Source organism: Bos grunniens, chromosome 5 (assembly GCF_055505025.1).
Source record: "Bos grunniens cultivar Pamir isolate PY7600 chromosome 5, Bosgru_T2T1.0, whole genome shotgun sequence".
Classification (NCBI taxonomy): Eukaryota; Metazoa; Chordata; class Mammalia; order Artiodactyla; family Bovidae; genus Bos; species Bos grunniens.
In genome coordinates this window covers 56,988,233-57,007,166 of record NC_141169.1, presented here as the reverse complement: position 1 = coordinate 57,007,166, position 18,934 = coordinate 56,988,233, and the positions used below count along the sequence as shown (strand labels likewise).

The window sequence follows — 18,934 nt, the reverse complement described above, 5'->3', positions numbered from 1 at the left end:
ATTGATGCTTTTGAACTGTGGTGTTGGAGAAGACTCTTGAGAGTCCCTTGGACTGCAAGGAGATCCAACCAGTCCATTCTAAAGGAGATCAGCCCTGGGATTTCTTTGGAAGGAATGATGCTAAAGCTGAAACTCCAGTACTTTGGCCATCTCATACAAAGAGTTGACTCATTGGAAAAGACTCTGATGCTGGGAGGGATTGGGGGCAGGAGGAGAAGGGGACGACAGAGGATGAGATGGCTGGATGGCATCACCGACTCAATGGACGAGAGTTTGAATGAACTCCAGGAGATGGTGATGGACAGGGAGGCCTGGCATGCTGCGATTCATGGGGTCGCAAAGAGTCAGACATGACTGAGTGACTAAACTCACCTGAACTGAGCACTTTTAACTTATACAGAGCTATCCATCAATTAAATCTCAATAAACTGAAAAAATGGGAGAAAGTGGTATGGAAAAATATAAAGTAGCAGTTGTTTCTTTTTCCAGGATGGGCTTCAATTACCAAACAGGTATATTGTCAAATCAGAATAATAACTTTGCAGCTCCTCTTTACATCTAAGGCAGAAAAGGCTCAACTGTCTGGACAGCTGGACTAATAATAACTTCATGGTGTCCAAGCACTGTTATTCAGTCAAAGCACTAATGAAAAATTCAACTAAAAACAAAAAACAGTCTTTCATAACAGCCACTTGTGGAATATCATCACACATTCCAACTTAAGTTGCAGGGAGTCACATGGTTTCCTTCACTCACTGGGAAACAGGAAAACTTGAACTTTAGATTAAGACATCCATAAAATAGACAGTGATTAATGCACCCACTTTTAAGAATTCTGACAGTCATTTCCACTGAGACTACTGGCCTCTTAAAGATCTGTGTAAAACAAAGTAATTCTTACCCTAAGGAAAGAGGAAGCAGCAGAGGAAACGGTACAGTAGACCTTATACTGGCTGCCTATCCAAATCTCCTCTTTCTCCCACACTTCTCCAGCCCAGATTTCCTCTTGTGTTTGCTTTCCTCTGAGGACACGATCAGCAAAGGTGATCCTGTCCCTGAGTCCTATGAGGTGGATCCTAATTAGCTAGACTAATCGTGGTAATTCTGTTTTCTTTTGTGAATGGGTTGGGAAGGGACAAGTGACTCAATCATTACCAGCTAGACATGAGAGGGCTTTGTTGGGTGGGTGGCTTTAAAGAAAGGCCATTGTATTTGAAAAAAAAAAGAAAAAAAAAGCCACTAGAGAAATGCTTTTCTTCTGCTGAAGGTTGTCTTCTGTGTAGATGATGTCTGGACTGCAACAACCTACAAACACACGGAGAAAGGTGCATCAGAGAGAATAAGCTAGTAATGAGAGGTCAGAGTGTTACTATCCTAGAGTTAAGACCCATCACAAGATACATGGAGGTCAAATCTGTATTACTTCGCTGGGGTTCTGTTTTGTTCTATAATTTTAACTACAGTCACTTCTAACCCTGTAATCCTACGCAGAAGGCTCTCTTTATCTGTTGGGACATAAGGATCCCTGGAAACAATTTTTTCTGGGCCAAAACAAAGCAAAAGTTGTAGCCAAGGGACAAGAGAATTTATTAGCAGGAAGAAAGGAAGAAAAGAAAGAAAGGTCTTTAAAGAGCAAAAATAAAGTCAGCAGATAAGGGATAAAAGGCAAAGAAACAATTTCCGCTGTGGATGGCTTATTCAATGAAGAAAGGAACTATTTCATATATAACTTGACTAAAACAAAACAAGACAGTAAGCTCCCAAGAGAGCCTAGATGGTGTGCTTCCCTACAACCTATTTGGGTACACTGTACATTTCACCCTGGCAAATAGCACAATTTTAAGGCAGAGTGTCTCCTGAGGACACTCAGTGGCTTGAAGCTGCACAGAGGGACTGTCAGAAGTGAGGGGCAAGGAGAGGGAGTGAGGAAATAGGATGATACAAGAGAAGATGATTGGAAGCCAAGATTTGGCAATTTTTTTCAGGGAGAATATTGCATATTCCCCATAAATTTTTTGACTGCCAAGGTAAGTACCTTCCAGAGCACAGTGATATTATATATCCTTCCATAAACTCTATAAAAACCTTCTAGGCATTGTGCCAAAAAGAATATAGAGAGGATATTCAGAGATAGAAGGGCAATTTAATTTTCTTCCTTTTAATCTATGACCAGGTAGAGAGAATACAAGAAAGAAGAAAATAACTAGAGGCTAAAAATTCTGACTTACTCTGTGGCAAAATCCCTATAAACTTTCTAATCCTTTTCTAATTTATACATCAATAGTAAGTTACTCCCAACTGATACTCATATTGAAAAAATATTTAAAATCCAGGGGCTCAGAAGAATGGATAAACAAATTGTGGTATATTCATATAACAGAATACTATTCAACAATCTAAAAAATGAACTTCTGGTATCTGCTTTCCTCTGAGGACACATGATTAGGGAAGGTGACCCTATCCCTGAGCCCCTAGAAGGCGGATCAATCATGGTAATTCTGTTTCTTTTTTGAGACTTGAGAAGAAAGAACTGATTCAATCACACTGACCCCATTGGCTGTATACTGACATACACAAAAACATGCATGGATTTCAAAACTGTATGGTATGGAGTAGGAAACGGCAACCCACTCCAGTATTCTTGCCTGGAAAATCCCCTGGACAGAAGAGGCTGGTGGGCTACAGTCCGTGGGGTTGCAAAGAGTCAGACACAACTGATTGAATGCACACACACACATAGTTGATTTATAGTTAGTTTCAGTTGTATAACAGTGATTCAGTAAACTACATTATTATAAAAAAAAAACAAACTGTATGGTAGGTAGAAGAAAGCAAATCTCTCTCCCTAAAAATATAGACTATGTAAATCCACTTACATGAATTTCAAGAACAGGCAAAACTACCCGACAGTGGTTTAAATCAGAAAGGTTTGGAGGTAAAATACTGATTCAAGAGAGACATAAGGGATCCTTTAGGAGTGATGGAAATATTCTGCTTTGTTTGGGGTAGTGGTCACATGGGTGTATATAAATGTCAAAACTTAATTATTATTAACTGAGTGCTTAATATTTGTGTGTTTTACTGTATGTTATTTAAACACACATACATACACAAAGAGAAAAAAATGCCCATAGGAGTCAAGACAGTGGGGACAAAATATTCATAGGTTTAAAATGACAGGTTAAAAACAAAACAAACTGTACAGACACTCATGATGGCTTAGCCTATTCATACATTCTTTGACACTGGAGTTAGGACAAAAGGAAAAACCATTAATGTTTATTGAGCACAATTATGAACCTGGTGACTTTATGTACTTCAAATTATATCCACGAAGAGTAGTTAAGGAATTTACCCAAGGTCACACTACTATTAAATGACAGAATCAAACCTCTTGTGCTGATGCCAAAGTCTACATTCTTTCTATGACTCTGATTACTGTTTCTATACATTTCTTTAATCCTAACAAAACGTTAGGGTATTTTTCAGATGAAGAAACCAAAGCTCTGAGGAATTAAATAACTTTCTCAAGCTAATACAATGAGGGGGCAAAGGCAAGATTCTAGCCTAGCTGTGTCTGAACCCAAAACCAAAGTTCTAGGTGTCCCAAGGTAGACATTCAAGAGCGTTCTGGGACATGAAGTATGGGATGGAAGGAGTGCCCAGATCCAAGGTCTCCCTTCAGAGAGTGTCGGCAGGGGACATACTTTGGGGCTTGCAAACTCTCCCATTTTTTGCCTCAATCTAAGTCACCTCTCAGGACTTTAAATTTTTTACAGTTTATAGAAAATATCTTGTTTGATCTTCTCAAGGTATAAAATATCATCATTTAATAAATAAAATACATTACTGAGGGCCATACAGCCTGTAAAAGAAGCTAGAATTCAAACCAGGTCTTCTTGATTCCAAAATCCCATGTTCTTTCCACTACAGTGTCCAAAGGATAAAAAGAAAAAAAATTATGGTAACTGTATGTCTGAAAAGGAAAATTGGTTCAACTGCCCTTGGGACAAGGACAAGAAAGAAGGCTGTACTGAGTAATGACAGATACAGGTCCAACACTCCCTTCTCGTCATAAAGAGAAAGCAAAATACGGGGGAATAGAGTATAAAGCACTTATGGAACATGTAAAGCTATAGCTACGTGACAGTCACCAAGTCTTTTAAAGATTTCAGAAGTCAAATGTCATAGGTTTCACTAATACTAAGCCAATAAAAGCAACAACAACAACAACTGTGCCAATTCTCCAAATCAGGGAAGCGTGAGAAAACCATTCTACTCTATAAATGCAAAAGGATTCACTGGTGTGTAAGGGAGGCCACAGTTGGCTGATGTCCACAGCAATTCCTTAGGCAAAGTAAAGAGAGAAACAATATCGAAATGTTCTGAACATGTATCCTCTTTCTTTGCTCAGTATCTGTTAGGGTTGTACTTGCCCCAAAATGAGAGCTGCAGGTGCTCTGATTAATGGACTGAAGTGTCAGTTGGGCTTCATTATAGTTTTATCAGCTTCTCTACATTCTTGGCCAAAAATGCCCATTTTATTTCCTTGAGCAAAATAGAACAAATCATATTTCCTCCTCTTTCAAACAAAAAGGAGCAGTGCTCCAACAGTGGAGCACCTCTACTACTTCCATTTTCTTTAGCTTTATCACAGTAATGCCACTATGGAGAAAATAACACAGAATTTTAGAAATGGAAAAGACTTTGAAAGTTCACATTGTCTTTTCCCACATCCTGGCAAAACTGCTCCCAACTAAACCCAGACAAGACATGCTAGCAAAGAAAACAAGAAAAATAACAATTTACCTATTGCTTATGGCATTTCAAGATGCTTCTCTTGCAAACTTAAAACACTATGCAGCTAAGTGTGTATTACCCACTGTGATGAACTCAGAGGTCAACCTATGAGGTGGAGAGGGCACTTAAGCCAACAATTTAGTTTTAAAATAATCTTTCAAAATCTAAACCTGAATGTGAATTCAGAGAAATAAGGTAAGAACAATCTAATTTCACATGAAGGAACTGGAAAACTTTAAGAATCATTACTCCTTAAGCCTCCACTACAAAGGAGAGCCTGCTTTTCATTCCCCAATATCCAATCACCTCTTTCTTAATACAACTATTGATTTGCAGTTGGGCACATGGCTGACTGTAAAAATGTTATACACATTCTAACTTTCATTATAGCTAAAAATGAATGTGTGACTAGGTGTGGTCCATGGGATATAAGTAGAAAGAAGTATTATTATGGCTGGATTGTGTCCTCTCAAAATTCACATGCTGAAGCCCTATCCACTCCCTTACCCCCAGTGCTTCAGAATGTGACTATATTTGGAGATAGGGCCTATAAAGAAAAAAACCATGGGAGTACACAGTAAACAGGCCATTTGGAAATCCAAGAGAGAGGCTTCAGGAAAATTCCAATCTGCTGACACCTTGATCTTGAGACTTCTAGCCTCTAGAACTGTGAGAAAAGAAATTTCTGTTGTTTACACACTCCTGTTTGTGGTATTTTGTTACAGCACCCCCAGGAAACTAATAAAAATAGTAAATACAACTTGTATGAAGTATCCCTAATAGAAACAGATGGCCCTTCTTCACTGATCCCTGATTCTTGCTGTCTTGAATGCAGAAGTAAAGGCTGGCACTTCACTCATCATCTGAGGCTATGAGTTGATAGGATTGAAAACCACAGACAGTGGGGCAACAGAAGAAACCTAACTCCTTGATGAGACCAACCCTGGATTGGATTGGCTACCTCTGGATTTCCTGAATGTAAGAGAAAGACTTCTTTTGTCTTATTTAAGATACTATTTAAATTTTGCTGTAATATATATTAAAAGCACACACACTCTCTTAAAAAATGATAAAAAATAATACCAGACCACCTTACCTGCCTCCTAAGAAATCTGTATGCAGGTCAAGAAGCAACAGTTAGAACTGGACATGGAACAACAGATTGGTTCCAAATTGGGAAAGGAGTACATCAAGACTGTATATTGTCACCCTGCTTATTTAACTTATAAATGCAAAGTACATCATGTGAAATGCCGGGCTGGATGAAGCACAAGCTGGAATCAAGGTTACCAGGAGAAATATCAATAACCCAGATACGCAAATGACACTACACTATGGCAGAAAGTGAAGAGGAACTAAAGAGCCTCTTGATGAAAGTGAAAGAGGAGAGAGGAAAAGCTGGCTTAAAACTCAGCATTCAAAAAACAAAGATCATGGCATCCGGTCCCATCACTTTATGGCAAATAGATGGAGAAACAATGGAAACAAGTGACAGACTTTATTTTTTGGGATTCCAAAATCACTGCCCATGGTGACTGCAGCCATGGAATTAAAAGACGCTTGCTCCTTGGAAGAAAAGCTATGACCCACCTAGACAGCATATTAAAAAGCAGAGACATTACTTTACCAAAAAAGGTCCATCTAGTCAAAGCTATGGTTTTTCCAGTAGTCATGTATGGATATGAGAGTTGGACTATAAAGAAAGCTGAGCCCCAAAGAATTAATGTTTTTGAACTGTAGTGTTAGAGAAGACTCTTGAGAGTCCCTTGGACTGCAAGGAGATCAAACCAGTCAATCCTAAAGGAAATCAGTCCTGAATATTCATTGGAAGGACTGATGCTAAAGCTGAGCTCCAATACTTTGGCCACCTGATGGGAAAGAACTGACTCATCTGAAAAGACCCTGATGCTGGGCAAGATTAAAGGCAGGAGGAGAAGGGGACAAAAGAGGATGAGATGGTTGACGGCATCATCGATTCAATGAACAAGAATTTGAGCAAGCTCCAGGAGTTGGTGATGGACAGGAAAGCCTGGCGTGCTGCAGTCCATGGGGTTGCAAAGAGTCGGACATGACTGAGCATCATTAAAGGGTGAGTTAGGGATGGCTTCCCCTTCAAGGATCACTGCCTTGTTGTCATAAAGGGGTGCGCATAACCCCGTAAAGCTATGAGCCATGCTGTGCAGGGTCACCCAAGATGGACAGGTCATAGCAGAGAGTTCTGACAAATGTAATCCACTGGAGGAGGGAATGCAAACCACCTCAATATAACCGTTGAGAACCATGAGAATCTTGCATACTGGGCTTCAGCATTATGTGAACCAAGAACTTCCTGATGTCCAAACTGGGTTTAGAAAAGGAAAAGGAACTAGAGACCAAGTTGCCAACATTCACTGGATTATACCAAGAGAATTCCAGAAAAACATCTATCTCTGTTTCATCGACTACACTAAAACCTTTGACTGTGTCAATCATGAAAAACCGTAGAAAGCTGTCAGAGAGATGGGAATATCAGACCATCTTACCTGTCTCCTGAGAAACCTACATGCAGGTTAAGAAGCAACAGTCAGAACCCTGTATGGAACAACTGATTGGTTCAAGACTGAAAAAGGAGTATGACAGGACTGTCTGCTGTCACTTTGTTTAGCCTATACACTGAGCACATCATGAGAAATGCCAGAATCAAGATAGGCGGGAGAAACATCAACAACCTCAGATATGCAGATACCATTGTAATGGCAGAAAGCGAAGAGGAACTAAAGAGCCTCTTGATGAGGATGAAGGAGGAGAAAGAGCCGGCTTAAGACTAAAGGCTGCAAAAACTAAGATCATGGCATCTGGCCCCATTACTGCATGGCAAATAGAAGGGGAAAACGTGGAACTAGTAACAGATTTCATCTTCTTGGGCTCCAAGATCACTGCAGACGGTGACTGCAGTCATGAAATCAGAAATCAGAAGACTACTGCTTCCTGGCAGGAAAGCGATGACAAACACACCTAGACAGTGTGTTGAAAAGCAGAGACATTACTTTGCCAATAAAGGTCCGTATAGTCAAGGCGATGATCTTCCCAGTGGTCATGTACGGTTGTGACAGCTGGACCGTACAGAAGGCAGAACGGCAAAGAACTGATGCTTTTGAACTGTGGTGCTGGAAAAGACTCCTGAAAGTCCCTTGAGCAGCAGGGAGATCAAACCAGTCACTCTGAAGGGATTTCAACCCTGAATATTCACTGCAAGGACTGAAGCTGAAGCCCCAGTATTTTGGTCATCTGATGTGCACAGACGACTCACTGGAAAAATCCCCAATTCTGGGAAAGATCGAGGGCAGAAGGAGAAGAGGGCGTCAGAGGATGAGATGGGGCATCACCAGTGCAATGAATATGAACTTGGGCAAACTGCAGGAGATGGTGAGGGACAGGGAGGCCTGGTGTGCTACAGTCCATGTAGTCACAAAGATTCGGACACGACTGGGTGACTGAACAACAGTAACAAGGGAAGGCTTTCACAGTTCCTTCTTCTACTTGGTTACTCAGTCTTCTCAGGTCTTTACTCAGATGCCATCCCAGGGAGCTTTTTTCTGGTCACAATAACTAAAATTACAAAATCCCAAATACTTCCCATCCTATTTTTCTAAGGCCTCCCCCACAAAAAGTTAGTCAGATACCAAACAGATTTTTTGCTCCTCTCTGCTAAACAGATGAATCTGAAGTTTGGTTTTATTCCTCTGAGACAGAAAGTAACCGTATGAGAAGTTCACAACTCACTCACAGAGACTCAAATGGTTCAAAAGAGGGGAACAGACTCATGGACCTTTTGAGGTCTCTCTCAATCCTTCAAATCTGTAAATAGCCAAGTATGGGAACACTGGAGGAGAGAAGATCAAGACCCATCATAATTTCTCAAGTACTCCTGACACACAATGTAAGAAGAAAAACACAATACTTTTTTTCATTTGCAAGATCTAGAAGGGGTACCTTCTTTATATGAATGAATCATTTTCAGTCATAAGGTACAGAGGAAGATTCATGCCATGATCTGCCGTGACAAGGAACTAACACTGAGTTAAGTGAAATCTCGCTCTCTTTTATGTTGATAAATATGAACAAGCTAAAGAAGTGAAGATGGAGAACTCCGAAGCTACTCCCAGATCATTCTCTAACACCAGATCAAATAATGTGCAATATAATATTTACATGGACTATCATATCAGGGTAGAAGAGAAAAAAGAAAAACCAAGAAAAAAAGATGCCAATTTCTGACTCAGCTCTAAAGCTACCAAAATAAGCAAGGCAGCTTCAGATATCAAGACAAATCTCCTCTAGTCTAGAGGCCAGAGTTTGACTTAGACTTGGCATAAGCCCAACTGACTGCAGCAGCAGCTCAATTCACAGACAGGTGAAAGGTATTTCCCACCATATTTTCTCCCAATCAAATCAAAGCGAGAAGATAATGCATTATTACAACTGTTTACATTAAGCAGGAAATTTTGAAAGGGAAGAGAAAACCACCTTATACCATTCTTGAAACAATTTAGTTCACAACTCTATGTACAGTATGAATGTCATATATCACTGAATAAATGAATTCTGCAAGGTTAAATGATGATGTATTTATGTTCTAACCGCTCATTGGCCCGGGGTCAGCCAATCTGATCCAGGACTCCATGGCAACAGGCTCTATCACTAAGAGCTACAAGATGATATTCCCCTTGCCGCTACCTTTTTTTTTTTTTAATAAAACATTTTCCACAGAAACTGCTGCAAATATTGTCAAAAAATAGTCTTCACAGGCAAATAAGAAATGCTGATACACTAAAAATGAATAATAGGGGTAAGAAAGTGAATAGCAATGACAATGAATCTATGCAAATACCAAGGGATCTCCCAAACTCCAGAAATCGTCTCTTGTTTAGCTTCAAAGGAGAAATTCAGGAATCTTTGCATTGTGAAAAATCATAAGTAGGAAAAATTGTGGGGTTAGTATAAATAAAGTGCTGCCTAGCTGAAATTTCAATATTGAAGTGTCCCGTGCCACAATGTATGGAGAAAGCTAAACATTTTAAGACTGCTAATCATTGTAATGACACTGTCATCTGCCAACATGGATAGACTTAGTGACTATCATAAAGAGTGAAGTAAGTCAGAAAGAGAAAAATAAATATCGCACATTAATGGAATCTTAAAAAAATGATACAGATGATCTTATTTGCAAAGCTGAAATAAGAGACACAGACATAGAGAACAAATTGTATGGATGTCAAGGTGGAAAGGGGTGGGTGGGATGAATTGGGAGGTTGGGACTGACATATAAACACAAATATGTATAAAATAGATAACTAATGAGAACCTACTGTGTAGCACAAGGAACTCTACTTGGTGCTCCATGGTGACTTAAATGGGAAGGAAATCCAAAAAAAGAGGGGATATACGTATATGTATAACTGATTCACTTTGCTGTACAGCATAAACTGACACAGCAGTATAAAGCAGCTATATTAAAAAAAAAAAAAAAATTCTCCCAACCTTTGTAAGAGGGCTTCCCAGGTGCCTGAGTGGGTAAAGAATCTGCCTGCCAATACAGAAGATGCAAGAGATGTGGGTTTGATCCCTGGGTCAGGAAGATCCCCTGGAGGAGGGCATGGTAACCCACACAAGTATTCTTGCCTAGAGAATCCCATGGACAGAGGAGCCTGGCTATAGACCATGGGGTCGCAAAGAGGAGGACACAACTGAAGCAATTGAGCACAACTTTTTTAAGTTTCCCATAACTTTCTTTGAAATGTTAAAACGAACATCAAACTCCAAAGATTTCAGGCTCTTGTTTTCCATATTCTCAAATCAGTCAGTTTATACAGTTTCTATAATTCTGTATCTGTCCTCTTTTCAACACTCCCCTCCCTCATCACCCTCCACTATCCATAGAGAAAAAACTGCTATGTCCAAATGAGGAAATGTAGTAGTTTCCGTCCCCCACTCCCAATTCTGTAGCTTTGCTTTCCATGGTTTCAGTTACCCAGTCAACTGTAGTCCAAAAATATTGAATGGAAAATTCCAGAAATAAACAATTCTTAAGTGCTGTTCTGAATAGCACGATGAAATCTCAAGCCACCCCATTAAGTCCTGCCCAAGACAGGCATCATCCCTTTGTCCATCATATCCCACCTGTCAGTTACTTAGTAGTCTTCCCAGCAGATCGACTGTCATGGTATTGCAAACACTAGTATTCATATAAGCCTTATTTTACTTAATAATGGTCTTAAAACACAAGCAGTAATGCTGGCAATTTGCATATGCCAAAGAGAAGCCATAAAGTGCTTCCTTTAGGTGAAAAGGTAAAAGTTCTCAACTTGATAAGGAAAAAAAAAAAAAAACACACTGAGGTCGCTAAGAATGACTCTTCTGTGAAATTGTGAAAAGGGAAAAATAAAACTGTGCTAATTTTGCTGTCACACCTCAGACTGTAAAAGTTATGGCCAGTGCATTATAAGTGCTTAGTAGTTAAGGTGGAAAAGGTATTACATTTGTACAATAAGATATTCTAAGAGAGAAAGAAAACTTTTACTAATTGCCTTTGTTAATCTCCTACTATGTCTAATTTATAAATTAAACTTTTTCATAGGTATGGATGCCTAAGAAAAAGTATATAGTATATACAGGGCCTGGTACTATCCAGGTTTCAGGAATCCACTGGGGGGTCTTGGAACATATCCCCCATGGATAGGGAAGATCTACTGTAATATATTTGCTCTTCACAGTCCATATGTCCCAATTCCTTCACCCTCAGTTGCAGATCTCCTTGAAGTAAAGAGGATTCAAGACAATTATAAACTAGATACAGAGACTAGACCAAAAAGCACATCCTTCCCCCTAGTGGTGCTCATTAATATTCTAAAACCCACCTGATGTATTATAAGGTATCCCCCTTTCCTCACATGCTTTTTGCTAGTAATTGCTACAATATCTCTGTAATAAGCAACTCTGGGCCATATCTTCTGGTATATGGAGGTAAGTGAATGCTAACAAGTAGACAGAATCTGAGGTGTCAGGGCAGAAACTTAGCTGGGAAAGTGTACATTTTCATTTGGTTCACACTGTTGGGTTTTTGGTTTTAACAGTGGTAAAATACACATAACATAAAAATTACCATTTCAATAATTTTTAAGTGTAAATTTCAGTAGTATTAAGTACATTCACATTATTGTGCCTTCTGGAAGAGAAAATGGCCTCAGGCACACAAGCCATGATGTTAAGACTACAGTCATTTTTTCTGTGACTATTTATTAAACATGTATTTATTGTACAAGTCACATATTAAGAACTATAGTTATTATGAAGAATAAGTAGTCAAATTTTAAGAATATCTGACACTACTGCCCAGTAAAAATAGCCACGTGTATTTCCAGAATGTTTTTCATGTGTTGAAAGTAGCTTCTTAGATGCACATCTTAGTTCCCAAGCAAGTCCAAAGTAGATGGAAGTCTACATTTCTTTTTTTATCATCAGCTGAGTTCCAAGAGGTCCATAGGAGTAGACTAACATGAGAAGCAACGGAAATTCTTAACTGTTTCAAGCTTCCTAAGAATTTTTAAGGAGACAACCCAGAAACAGGGGATAAAAGCAACCTGTAGTGGGACTCATAAATTATATCAAAGCCAAAAAAATTTTAAATCACTGAAGAAAAATCATTACTAGGTCCCCTCTACATCAGTTTCCTTTACACCTTCATATGAGAACACCAGAACATTTCACTCTGGTCCTAAAAGTTCTTTTGTTTTACTGTCCTAGGCCAGACAAAATGCTACATGTCTCACAGATGCTCCTGTCCAATATGAAAGGGTTCTGATCCAGGAGCTGATCTTCCTCGGTACATAGGAGCTATTGTTTATCAAGCATTTACTGCATTCCAAACACTATGCTTAGGAATTTACACATCATCATTTATTTTCACTTTAACAGATTCTGCAATTTTACTTTCAGATGCTAACAGAAAGACTTTTATGATTAGAGAAGTACTATAGGCTTTATAGGCTTCCCTGGTAGCTCAGCTGGTAAAAGAATCTGCCTGCAATGCAGGAGACCCCGGTTCAGTTCCTGGATCGGAAGGTTACCCCTGGAGGAGAGCATGGCAACCCACTCCAGTATTCCTGCCTGGAGAATCCCCATGGGCAGAGGAGCATGGCAGGCTACAGTCCATGGGGTCGCAAAGGGTCGGACATGACTGAGCGACTAAGCACACACATAGGCTTTATACTTATAGAAAAGACACACAAGTAGAAATAGAAAAGAAAAATCATCCATATTCTGTAGCTCAGAGATAACTGCTATTAATAACACCAATGTTTTCAGGTATGCTTTTTAAAACTTGGTTTCCATATTCAAATGGAATTTGGATGTTCAGATACATTTGGATGTTTCTACACCTAACAATTTTTATGTAATTTATAGTATACAGAACATTTTTAAAATACCATGCTTTTTTCTACTACTAGAACTGTGACCATTTCTACCATTATTAACTACTTTTACCAACTATCCAATATTCTACTACATACTGGTACCATGACTTATTTAACCATTTCCTTCTTACTGGATATTCAGGAAGCTGTTTATTTTTATAATAAAATAAGGCTGTGATGGGTATCTGTGCACTTAAATCTTTATTCACATTTCTCACCAATGCCCTAGGATAAATATGTTCAAGAGTCTTGAAGATAAAAAAATTTCCCCCTTAGTTCATTCCAGAAGCAAGGCCAGTCACATTATCTAATTATAGTGTTTCTCAACGTTCCCCCAGAAACACATAATGTCCACTTAGCACATCCTTTGGCAGTGGCTGGACTTTGAGGACATTCACCTGGGCAGTGCTTCTTACTTTTTATTTTTCTTCAACTTATACCTTCCTTTTTAATAATATTAACTCTCCTTCCCCATATAGTCCACTAGAAAAGATATGTACCCAATACTCCTTAAAACTCACTGGCCTAAGAAAATTAATAGGGAAGAAAGAAAACTTTACATATAAAGCTATTTTCTTCACAGTAAATGTTACACACATTACTAGCTATCGTCAGTATACATTGGTAGTTTAGAGAGCAATCCAAAAGAGGGAAGCCTCAAAAACCACAAAAGAGTAATACTCTAAGTCTTTAATATAAAATTAAAAGACGGTAAATGGACATGGACATACTGGGTATTTTAATATCTGTGATTTGATATTTGGTCCATTTGCGATCCTAGAATTTTTTAACATGGCAAAGACAACAGTCACTTAAGTCCAGGAAGCTATCTTAAAGGTTTTACATGAATTAACTCTTAATCTTCAAAACAATCCTAGGAGATGGATACTATTATTATCTTCATTTCATGTATTTTACATATGTAGAAATGCAGCAGTTAAGTAATCTGTCCAAGGTCACAAAACCAGCAGTTGGCATACCTAGGATCTGAACTCAGGCAGCCTAAATTCTGAGTCCAAGCATTTAGCTACTGTCTATGCTTTTCCAAAAAAAGAAGTTCCTAAACAGTCTACAAATCAGCGAGTGTAGGTGGGCTAGGGGTACTTCCCCAATGGCTCAGCAGAGTAAAGCCTGCAATGCAGGAGACAGGGGAGGCACCGGTTTGATCCCTGGGTCAGGAAGATCCTTTGAAGAAGGAAAATGGCAACCTACTCCAGTATTTCATGGATGGAAGAGCTTGGAAAGATACAGTCCAAAGGTCAGCAGTGGTAGACAAGACTGAGCGACTAACCACACATACCACAGGTGGGCTAGAAGAGGAGAACTTCTGAGGGAAGTATTTACAAGGTAACTTTGAGACACAGAAACAGTCCCTCTCAATTTTGCTGCAAAGTTCTTCTAACATAGATTTTAATTATCACAAACAAGGTGATGCTAAACATCTTTTCCAAAAGCAGTTTTTGATCTTTTCCTTTTCTTGGGGGGATGGGAGAAGTGAGTGAAAAAAGGATAAAAAGAAATAAACCTTACTTCAACATTTTTTCACAGCTTTTCTTTCCTAGACCTTTTCTATAATCTTGATGGTTAGAAAACAAAGATTAAATAAGAAGGTACTTTTAGTTGAAACAAAAAGATCTCTCAGTAAATTTTCCAGTGCTAACATTTAAGAAAGACTTAAATGACGGAAACATTTAAGAAAGACTTTCGGCCTATCCCACCCACTCCCAAATGGAAGGAAAACCAAGTTAACAAAACCATCATCTTTAACTTCACAGCAGCTTTCTTCCCCCTCAAAGGCTATTCCTGTCCTCGTTGCAGACGGGGAATTGCTCCCAGTGACGTCAGAGCAGTCTCCTGGCAACGATTAATGAGGGTTGTCCACCACAGGGGTTTCCTGAAAAGCTAGCAAGAAATTATCCACATATTTGCTGCAACATTTAGATGCAAGGATGCGGTGGAATTTCTATTAACCCTTATAGCCCTGGTCTCTTGCAAGCTTCTAAATAGGTTATTCTTTCAGAATACTCTTGGCTTACCCAAGGACTGTATTTCTTTTCTTACCCCTACTTATTTCCAAATAAAATTAGAATTTTGTTAGTTTGAAATATTTATGGCTGTAATAAATATTAATACAATTGAACTACCATAAAAATAGGACTGTATAATGTAAGCTAAAAGCAGATATTACTCTTTTCACTTCACACGAAGAACTTAGAATAAATGAAAGCACCGGAGAGAAAAGAAGATCAGGATAGAAAATAAACCAGCAAGTTCTTAAAGGCACTTTTTAACATATTGTATCCACACACATATTGGATCCAAACACAGGCAAAACTAAAATATTCCTAGGCTCTAATCTACTCTGGCCTCTGCAGGCAGCCCTCCAGAGATCAGATTATTAAAACAGAGTTGCATACAGAGAAAGTAGAAGTCCAAAAACTTAACCCAAAAAAAGGTAAGTTAGATGCACACCTAAGAGTGTAACAATTTCTTCCTAAATCTTTGCTTTAGCTTCATACATTCAAACTGAGAGTTTCACTCTAACTACTGTGGCAAGCAATTTTATATAACTATCTATTTTTGAGGTCTGAGAAACAGTGTACAAACCGCCTGCTCAGGACCAGCGCAAATAAGGTAGAAAAATTTCAAATTCCAAAACCCAACCTAGAATTACTCATGTTTGGTAGGTTCAAGAAATCTCTTTATGAGCCCCCTTTTCATTCCATACTTTGAAAAGGCAATTAAGCAAAATTCATTAGCAGGACATAAAGGGTTAATGCAGGCACTCTGCTTCAGCAATCCTGACTTTGGGCTCAGTCTATTCTAAAAGGAAAGAAACAAAATAGCATCCCTGTCATTAACAGCATCCCACTCTGGCTTCAGTTCTGTTTAACGGTACCCAGTTATCATCAAGGCATAGATGGGAGAACGCACCGCTTCAGATGGATTTTTCTTCTTCCTCTCTCTGTCCCCTCCCTTTCAGAAGAAAAAGACTGCAAACAAAATCACTACGTCACAGGAGGTAGAGGGAATCCCATCTCTACACCCTTTAGAAACCAAGGCAGCAAACAAAATCAAACCAATTATAAGAAACAAACAAGTAATCCAAAAGAAGAAGCAGTAAACCCACAGGAAATTCTTATGACAACCTCAATGTCACAAGGCATGTTTCACTAAAAAGGCTGAATAAATTCTCCTTAAGATGTTCATAATCAAAAAAGCTTCCTAGACACAGCAAAGGCGACATGTTTCTTTTTAACACATTTAAAGACTAGGGGACAGTTATGTAAAGACATAGGACAGAGAGACATATTTACCAACTGGGTGTGGATAGCTGTGGAATGACACAGTGAAAGATATTTATAGGGGATTCCCTGCTTCCTGCAATGTGCGTCAACAGCATCACCGAAAAGAACAGAAATCACCACTATTCTCATAAGCTAAATCTGAATGAAGCATCACTTCAAACAGCCACAGAAAAGATAGAATCTGACTACAGAAAAGTTCTAGCAAACCTAATTTTAAAAATATTTTAAAGATAAAAAACAAAAATCCTCAAAAACTTAACATTTGAAAATTATCTTATTTCCCTAAATGTATTATACAGTTAAATTGGCCAAGATAAAAAAGATATCTTTCTAGCTTTTCCCCTACCCAGTCTGTGGAGTTCAAGGACTTTTATATAAAAGACAGAAAATTATCCAAAACTCACCCCAGATGGATCTGCACTTAAACCAACAGCGAGCTCACATTATTAATGGAGACCTCATTGTAAGACTCTGTTCTGCCGGAATTTTGCCGGAAGAAATTCCTTCTGGGAAACCTGTGCCTCTTCCCCCGCCCACAGTCCCCTCCCACCCCCTTCACCCTTGAATGAAACGCTACTGATCCTTGCTGCTGTGTCTCTAGCAAGCTAACTGCTCTGACAAGCAGCTCTGAAGCAGACCATGGCCCAGCTGTTCAGAGGGATGTCACCCAGAGCTCTGCCAACAGTCACACTCATGTGCGCGCGCAGGGAAAGACACACACACACACACACACACACACACACACACACACAGAGGCTATAAGAGCACCCCCTTCTACCTCCTCTTCTCGCTCTCATTCAAGCACTTCAGTGACATGCCTGCTTCCACACTGCTCGGAGGATAGTTTTTAAAGACACAGCACCAGCTCTTTTCGGCTATATATGCTGAGATGCCAAAACAGTCTTATTAGAGAAGAATAATGAGTTGCGGATGTGTACTGAATTATAAGTTCACGTTTAAACTTATTTTGCCTTTTTCTCACTTGCAAAATAACTGAAGTCAGAGAAATGGTCTTTGCCTAAAAGCTACTGGGCTGGACTTTAGAAACTAAGGGCAAATCTACATAAAAAGAATTTTCTTTTCAGCAAGCTATATTTAATAATCATTTTTCAGTTTGAACACAGGATACTAGCAGCTATCTGTTCCTTCTCCTATATCTGCCCCCAGAATGATGGGGAAAAGACTGGCTATAAAATGGGTATAATGAGGAAACCATGAAGGTATCTTACTAACAGAACTGATGAAAATGAATGAGGTACAGCACATGGGTGGAGATGAGGATAAGAAGATTAAAATGAAGTGGTACAAAAGACACCAGGAAAGAAGAGTAGTAGTTCTTGAAAGCATGTGTGGCTCTGGGACATAATTTTTAAGAATTAAAAAAATTTTTTAAACTAGGTCCTAATTTTTAAGAGCCTAACAAAAAGGGAGTAAGTAGGAAAGTAATAGACATTGTAGGTGGTGCCAGGTCTGCAAAATCACAAAGTAACATATAAGTGGGGTTCAGACATCCTGAGAAAAACAATAAAATCTGTCACAGAGACACAACTAGTCAGTTATTCATACAAACATGTCTGTTCTGTGTTTGTGTTCTTACTACAGGCCAAACACTACAATGAGTTCTAGGAATATAAGATAAATAAATTAAAGGTCATATGGAAGAAGGAAAAAAAGGGAGGATTCTGGCTTTTACTCTGAATGAGATGAGAAGCCACTGGGGGTTTTGAAGAAGCTGATCCTGGAGGGCCAAATGGACCACATGTTTCTGACCTATATATATATATATTTTTTTTTTTTTTTCCTGCCTCCAAATTTTTGTTTGAGAAGTTTCTAACATACAGAGATTTGCAAAAATAGTACAAGTCACCCAGATTCACATACAGATTTAGTACATATGTGCTACAGTATGTATACATTCTTTTCAGAACTATCTGAGATGTTCTCATAATGACCTTTCATACCCAAAATAATTCACCATGTATCTCCTAACAATTTGAACTGTGAGAATAGCCACCAACCAAGTCCCATATGGGGGCTCTCCCGGTGGCTCAAATGGTAAAGAATCCACCTGCAATATGGGAGACCCAGGTTCACTCCCTGGGTTGGGAAGATCCCCTGGAGGAAGGAATGGCAACCCACTCCAGCATTCTTGCCTGGAGAATTCCATGCACAGAGGAACCTGGTGAGCTACAATCCATGGGATCACAAAGAGTCAGACACAACTGAACAACTAACACACACACAAGTCCCATATGAGTTAATGGGTAGCGCACATGCAAAGCAGATCTAAATAGCACTGCAAAAGCTAAGAAAACTGAACCAACTTTGGAATCACCATCCACTGGAGGCTGGACAGAATTTGCAAGCTGAACC

At 39.1% G+C, this 18,934-nt stretch overlaps 1 protein-coding gene across 50 annotated transcripts in view; it reads right to left on the bottom strand.

Moving 5' to 3' along the window:
- The window catches only part of R3HDM2 (R3H domain containing 2), a 163,050-nt gene that overhangs the window by 49,112 nt on the left and 95,004 nt on the right, over nucleotides 1–18,934 (bottom strand). For 11 of the 50 annotated variants that reach the window (XM_086400382.1, XM_086400386.1, XM_086400399.1 and 8 more), the window contains exon 4: nucleotides 1,156–1,305. The exons of 38 other annotated variants lie outside the window; for them this stretch is intronic. The gene's annotated coding sequence lies outside the window, so the exon portion shown is untranslated. Of the gene's footprint in view, nucleotides 1–1,155; nucleotides 1,306–18,934 lie in introns of those variants that run through there. One more of the 50 variants, XM_086400414.1, reaches the window with a different exon arrangement.